This window comes from Arachis hypogaea, chromosome 19 (assembly GCF_003086295.3).
Source record: "Arachis hypogaea cultivar Tifrunner chromosome 19, arahy.Tifrunner.gnm2.J5K5, whole genome shotgun sequence".
NCBI lineage: Eukaryota > Viridiplantae > Streptophyta > Magnoliopsida > Fabales > Fabaceae > Arachis > Arachis hypogaea.
The window spans coordinates 27,058,050-27,064,847 of NC_092054.1; the positions used below are offsets into that span (position 1 = coordinate 27,058,050).

Below are 6,798 nucleotides of genomic sequence, written 5' to 3' on the forward strand. Positions count from 1 at the left end.
TTCCAGCGCGCATTTGGGACCGAGTTGAGTTTGAGTACTGCATATCACCCTTAGACAAATGGTCAGTTAGAGAGAACTATTCAAACCTTGGAGGATATGCTAAGGGCTTGTGTTTTGGACCAGCCGGTGAGCTGGGATCGGTATATGCCATTAGTGAAATTTGCTTATAATAATAGCTACCATGCAAGCATCTGTATGGCAGAAAATATCAGTCTCCACTATGTTGGTATGAAACTGGAGAAAGAAGTTTGTTAGGGCCTGAGATGATAGGTGAAACTACTGAACAGATAAAGAAGATTCGTAGTCGAATGCTTATATCCCAGAGCCATCAGAAGAGTTATGCTGATCAGAGGTGGAAGCCTTTGGAATTTGAAGAAGGGGAGCATGTTTTTCTGAAAGTTACACCAACCACTAGAGTGGAAAGAGCTATTAAGACTAAGAAACTGAATCCCCATTATATTGGACCGTTTGAGATCCTGAAGAGAATTGGGCCAGTGGCTTATAGAATTGCCTTACCGTCGTATCTTTCGAATTTGCACGACGTGTTTCATGTGTCATAGCTTCGGAAGTATACTCTTGACACAAGTCATGTTCTAGAAACGGAACCAATCTAAGTAAGAGAAGATCCAACACTTCCAGAAATTTTGGTGAGAATTATGACACCAGTATTAAACGATTACGCGGGAAGGAAGTCTCATTGGTAAAAGTAGCTTGGATTCGAGCTGGTATCAAGGAACATACTTGGGAACTCGAATCAGATATGTGAAATGACTACCCACATCTCTTTTCAGGTAACTGAATTTGAATTTTGAGGGCAAAATTCTTTGTTAGGTGGGTAGGATGTAAATCCTGATAAATTAGTAGATAATTAGGCAATAAATTTGTTTTTAATAAGGAAGATTAGAAATGTGAATATTATATCAAATTAGGATAGAGCTCATCGAAACGAGAATTTTGACACTAATTTCGAAGAAATCGGTCCAAGATTGGACCGAACTAGTTAAAGCGAGTCTAAACCGGGCCGTCGGTCCAACCGGACCAGCCCTTTTAAGTGAGCCCAAAGCCTTTCTTCCCCTTCATTTTAACAAAAATGAAACTGAAGCACACATAGGGGAGAAGAGAACGAAACTTTACCGAAACCCTTAAGGTGAACTCCGAACGTCGAAACTTCTCCGTCCAAGCTTCGATCGCTGCACCGTTTGCGGCCACGTGTTCACCGCGTCGAGCTCTACATCTATACCGGAATAATTTCACTGGTAACTTTTTTAATCACTCTCAGCCTCCTTTTCCCCCAATTTTCAAATTTTGAGTAGGAATGTTGAATTTCTTTGATTTCTGATGTTTTAGGATCCAATTAGTTTGAGAAAAACGTTCACTCTTACTTATGTGAAGCTTGGGTAAGGTGAGAATACGATAATTCTATTTTAATTTCATTGAATTTGAGCTTTGAGTTTTAAATTGGATATATATGTGTTATAAATGTGTATTAGGTTGAAAAATAAATAATTGGAGTTTGAAATTGTGAATATTGGAACTTTGAGGAAGCTGAGCTTAGAGTTTATTGAATTTTGAGGGGCTGCCTTGGTTTTAAATAAATTGATTTGGTCATTACGTGGAAATCGGCCAAGGTATGGTTTAGGTTTCTTGCATTTAATATATAATGTTCTGTGAAAACTTGGGCTAGATGACCATAGGATAAGTTGGAATGCAGGTGTATGTTTAATGTTTAGTAATTTATTATTGAATATACTTAGTTGGTGTTTGTGGATAATTAGTAATTGATTATGGATGGTGGTTGTTGTTATGTTGATTTGGAAGGAAACATGGTTGAATGTTGTTATTGATGATTAAGTTTGGTTAGTGCTTGTTGGATAGTTGGTAATTTAAATATGTGGTGGAGATTGTTATTGATGTTGAAATTGGTAAGAAATGTGGTTGATTGGTTGTTTACATGCTTACAAGAACATTAAAGGGAAGCTTGAGGGGGTTGTTGAGAAATGAAATTGTTTAGTGTAATTGAATGGTAGTTGATAAATGGTGTAAAGTTGTGTTGAGTTTTGTTATTGGTATATGGTGTTAGATTTAGCATATTTAACAAGGAATGGAATGGAGTTTTGATTGAAAATTGAGATTTGAATATTTTTGCAAAGGTTGGTTTTTGGCCAAATTTATGCGAGGCATAAATTGGCTTCTGGACCTTCAATTTGTTCCCAAATTATTTTAAAATAAAAATTGGATTCGTGATGTTTATGTCATCCAAAGAACGGAAGGAAAACGATTTAAAACGATTGAGTTATGCCCGTCGGAAGTTTGGATGATAAATATGTGGTTATGCTGCTATGATTTGCAAGGTTTGCAGCTCTCTGGTGATCTGCTGCTATTTTTAAAAATGACGTATGTCCACCTATACGCATGGCCCACGCGTACGCGTGGAATGTGCATTTTGGTTGTGCGACGCGAGTAGCTCTATGCGTACGCGTGACATGAGGTATCCATCTACGCGTACGCGTGGACCCTATTTCGGCAAACATGATTTTTAATGTTTTAAACTATATTTCAAACCTCTAAACCTCTATTTTCATTCCTTTAGTCATGAATACTAGTATTACACCTGATAATCAGATGAAGTTAGGAAATGGGGATAACTTGGAGGTGAAGTAAAGCTGAAAAGTGATGAATTGATTCTGAAATGTAATGAATGATTATGTATGAAATTTGGCTTGAATGATTTAATGATCTGAGATACGAGATTCCCTGGGTTAAGTGTCGTGGCTTGCCACCATGTGTACCAGGTTGAAAACTCGATACTTTGTTGACCCTACGACGTAAGTGTGACCTGTGATGAGCGGATAATTTATACGCTTTTTGGCATTGTTTTTACATAGTTTTTAGTATTATTTGGTTACTTTTTAGTATATTTTTATTAGTTTTTAATTAAAAATCACATTTCTGGACTTTACTATGAGTTTGTGTGTTTTTTTGTGATTTCAAGTATTTTCTGGCTGAAATTGAGGGACCTGAGCAAAAATCAGATTCAGAGGTTGAAGAAGGACGGCAGATGCTGTTGGATTCTGACCTCCCTGCACTTAAAGTGGATTTTATGGAGCTACAGAACTCCAAATGGCGCGCTTCCAATTGCGTTAGAAAGTAGACATCCAGGGCTTTCCAGCAATATATAATAATCCATACTTTGCCTGCGTTTAGACGATGCAAACTGGCGTTGAACGCAAGTTCCATGTTGCAGTCTGGCGTTCAGCGCCAGAAACAAGTTGCAAAGTGGAGTTCAACGCCAGAAACACGTTACAAACTGGCGTTCAACTCCAAGAATGACCTCTCCACGTGTAAACTTCAAGCTCAGCCCAAGCACACACCAAGTGGGCCCCAGAAGTGGATTTCTGCATCAATTACTTATTTCTGTAAACCCTAGTAGCTAGTCTAGTATATATAGGACATTTTACTATTGTATTAGACATCTTGGGACGTTTAGTTCTTAGATCATGGGGGCTGGCAATTCGGCCATACCTGGACCTTATCACTTATGTATTTTCAATGGTAGAGTTTCTACACACCATAGATTAAGGTGTGGAGCTCTGCTGTTCCTCATGAATTAATACAAAGTACTACTGTTTTTCTATTCAATTCAACTTATTCTGCTTCTAAGATATCCATTCGCACCCAAGAACATGATGAATGTGATGATTATGTGACGCTCATCATCATTCTCACTTATGAACGCGTGCCTGACAAACACGTCCGTTCTACATGCAACAAGCTAGAATGAGTATCTCTTGGATATCTAATACAGAGGACCGAGTCCGAGATATTAGAATCTTCGTGGTATAAGTTAGAACCCATGGATGGCCATTCCTGAGATCCAGAAAGTCTAAACCTTGTCTGTGGTATTCCGAGTAGGATCCGGGAAGGGATGGCTGTGACGAACTTCAAACTCGCGAGTACTGGGCGTAGTAACAGACGCAAAAGGAGGGTGAATCCTATTCCAGTATGATCGAGAACCTTCAGATGATTAGCCATGCAGTGACAGCGCATCGGACCATTTTCACAGAGATGATGGGAAGTAGCCATTGACAACGGTGATGCCCTACATATAGCTTGCCATGGAAAGGAGTAGGAAGGATTGGATGAAGACAGCAGGAAAGCAGAGGTTCAGAGGGACGAAAGCATCTCTATACACTTATCTGAAATTCTCACCAATGAATTACATAAGTACCACTATCCTATTTTATATTTTATTTATTTTCATCCACTATAATTTCTTAAAACAATTTAATCCGCCTGATTGAGATTTACAAGATGACCATAGCTTGCTTCATACCAACAATCTCCGTGGGATTCGACCCTTACTCACGTAAGGTATTACTTGGATGACCCAGTGCACTTGCTGGTTAGTTGCGCGAAGTTGTGAAGTTATGTTTGGACCATGGTATTATGCACACGTTTTTGGAGCCATTTCCAGGGAATCAATTTCGAACAACAATTTCACATCTAGATCACAATTTCGTGCACCAAGTTTTTGGCACCGTTGCCAGGGATTATTCGAGTTTGGACAACTGACGGTTCATCTTGTTGCTCAGATTAGGTAACTTTATTTTAATTTTAACCTTTTTGATTTTATTATTCTTATTTTCGAAAAAAAAAATCAAAAAAATATTTTCTTCTTTTTTGTTTTTCCCAATTAATTCTCGAAAAATACAAAAAAATTTACAAAATCATAAAATAAAAAATATTTTTTGTGTTTCTTGTTTGAGTCTTGAGTTAATTTTTTAAGTTTGGTGTCTTGCATGTATTTCTTTTTCTCAAGAATTTTCGAAAATTCATCATATGTTCTTCATGATCTTCAAGTTGTTCCTGGCCAGTCTTCTTGTTTGATCTTCATATTTTCTTGTTTTGTATCTTTTCTTGTTTTTCATATGCATTCTTGCATTCATATTGTCTAAGCATTGCAAATTTCTAAATTTAGTGTCTTGCATGTTTTTCTTTCATTAAAAATTTTCAAAAATAAGTCTTGATGTTCATCTTGATCTTCAAAGTGTTCTTGGTGTTCATCTTGACATTCATAGTGTTCTTGCATGCATTGTGTGTTTTGATTCATAATTTTTATGTTATGAGTCTTTTTCATGTTTTTCTCTTTCTTCATTAAAAATTCAAAAATTAAAAAAAATATGATAATCTTTTCCTTATTTTACTCAAAATTTTCGAAAATATGATTTGATTTAGTCAAAAAGTTTTAAAATTTAATTGTTTCTTATGAATCAAATCAAATTTTCAATTAAAAAAATCTTATTTTTTCAAAATCTTTTTCAAAAATCAAATCTTTTTCATTTTACCTTCATATTTTCGAAAACTTTTTAAATTTGATTTTCAAAATTTTTTTATTTTATTTCTTAATTTTCAAAATCTTTACTAACATTTAATATGATTGATTGAAAAATTTCAAGTTGTTACTTGCTTATTAAGAAAGATTCAATCTTTAAACTCTAGAATCATATCTCTTTAGTTTCTTGTTAGTCAAGTAATCAACTTTAGTTTTCAAAATCAAATCTTTTTAATTTTCTTTTCAAATCTTTTTCAAATTAAAATTTCAATCATATCTTTTTCAAATTCAATTTCAAAATCTTTTCTAACTTCTTATCTTTTTAAAATTAATTTTCAAATCTTATCTTTTTGTTTCAATCATATCTTTTTAAATTTCAATCATATCTTTTCCAAAAACAAATTTCAAAACTTTTTTTCAACCAATCTTATCTTTTTGTTTCAATCATATCTTTTTCAAAACTACCTAACTAATCCTCTCTCTTATTTTCGAAAATTCCCTCTCTCATTTTTCAAAATTCCTTTTTAATTAACTAATTGTTTTAATTTTAATTTAATTTCAAACTTTAATTTTCAAAATTTAACTTTAAATTTTAATTTTTATTAAATTTCGAAATTCTCTCACCCCTCATCTCCTTCTATTTATTTATTCATCACTAACACATCTCCTCATCTCAAATTACTGCTCCTATCCTCACCCTTGTGTTTGGATTATCCATTCTTCTTCACCCCTATTCCCTTTCTTCTTCTACTAACAATAAGGAACCTCTTTACTGTGACATAGAGGATTCCTCTTCTTTTCTTGTTCTTTTCTCTTTCTTATGAGCAGGAACAAGGAAAAATGCATTCTTGTTGAAGCTGATCCAGAACCTGAAAGGACTCTGAAGAGAAAATTAAGAGAAGCTAAATTACAAAAATCCAGAGACAACCTTATTGAAAATTTCGAACAAGAAAAGGGGATGGCAGCCGAACCTAACAACAATAATGCAAGGAGGATGCTTGGTGATTATACTACACCTACTTCCAAATTTGATGGAAGAAGCATCTCCATCCCTACCATTGGAGCAAACAATTTTTGAGCTGAAACCTCAATTAGTTGCTCTAATGCAACAGAACTGAAAATTCCATGGACTTTCATCAGAAGATCCCTATCAGTTTTTAACTGAGTTCTTGCAGATCTGTGAGACTGTTAAGACTAATGGAGTAGATCCTGAAGTCTACAGGCTCATGCTTTTCCTTTTTGCTGTAAGAGACATAGCTAGAACATGGTTGGACTCACAACCTAAAGATAGCCTGAACTCTTGGGATAAGCTGGTCACGGCCTTCTTGGCTAAGTTCTTTCCCCCTCAAAAGCTGAGCAAGCTTAGAGTGGATGTTCAGACCTTCAAGCAAAAAGATGGTGAATCCCTCTATGAAGCTTGGGAATGATACAAGCAGATGACCAAAAGGTGTCCTCCTGACATGCTT

General features: G+C 35.4%; 1 non-coding gene across 1 annotated transcript; it reads right to left on the bottom strand.

The window, feature by feature from the left end:
• Positions 1-6,690: 6,690 nt before the first annotated feature.
• On the bottom strand, positions 6,691-6,798 carry LOC112780522 (small nucleolar RNA R71). The gene has a single exon (XR_003191353.1). It is a non-coding gene; the product is annotated as a small nucleolar RNA R71 (small nucleolar RNA).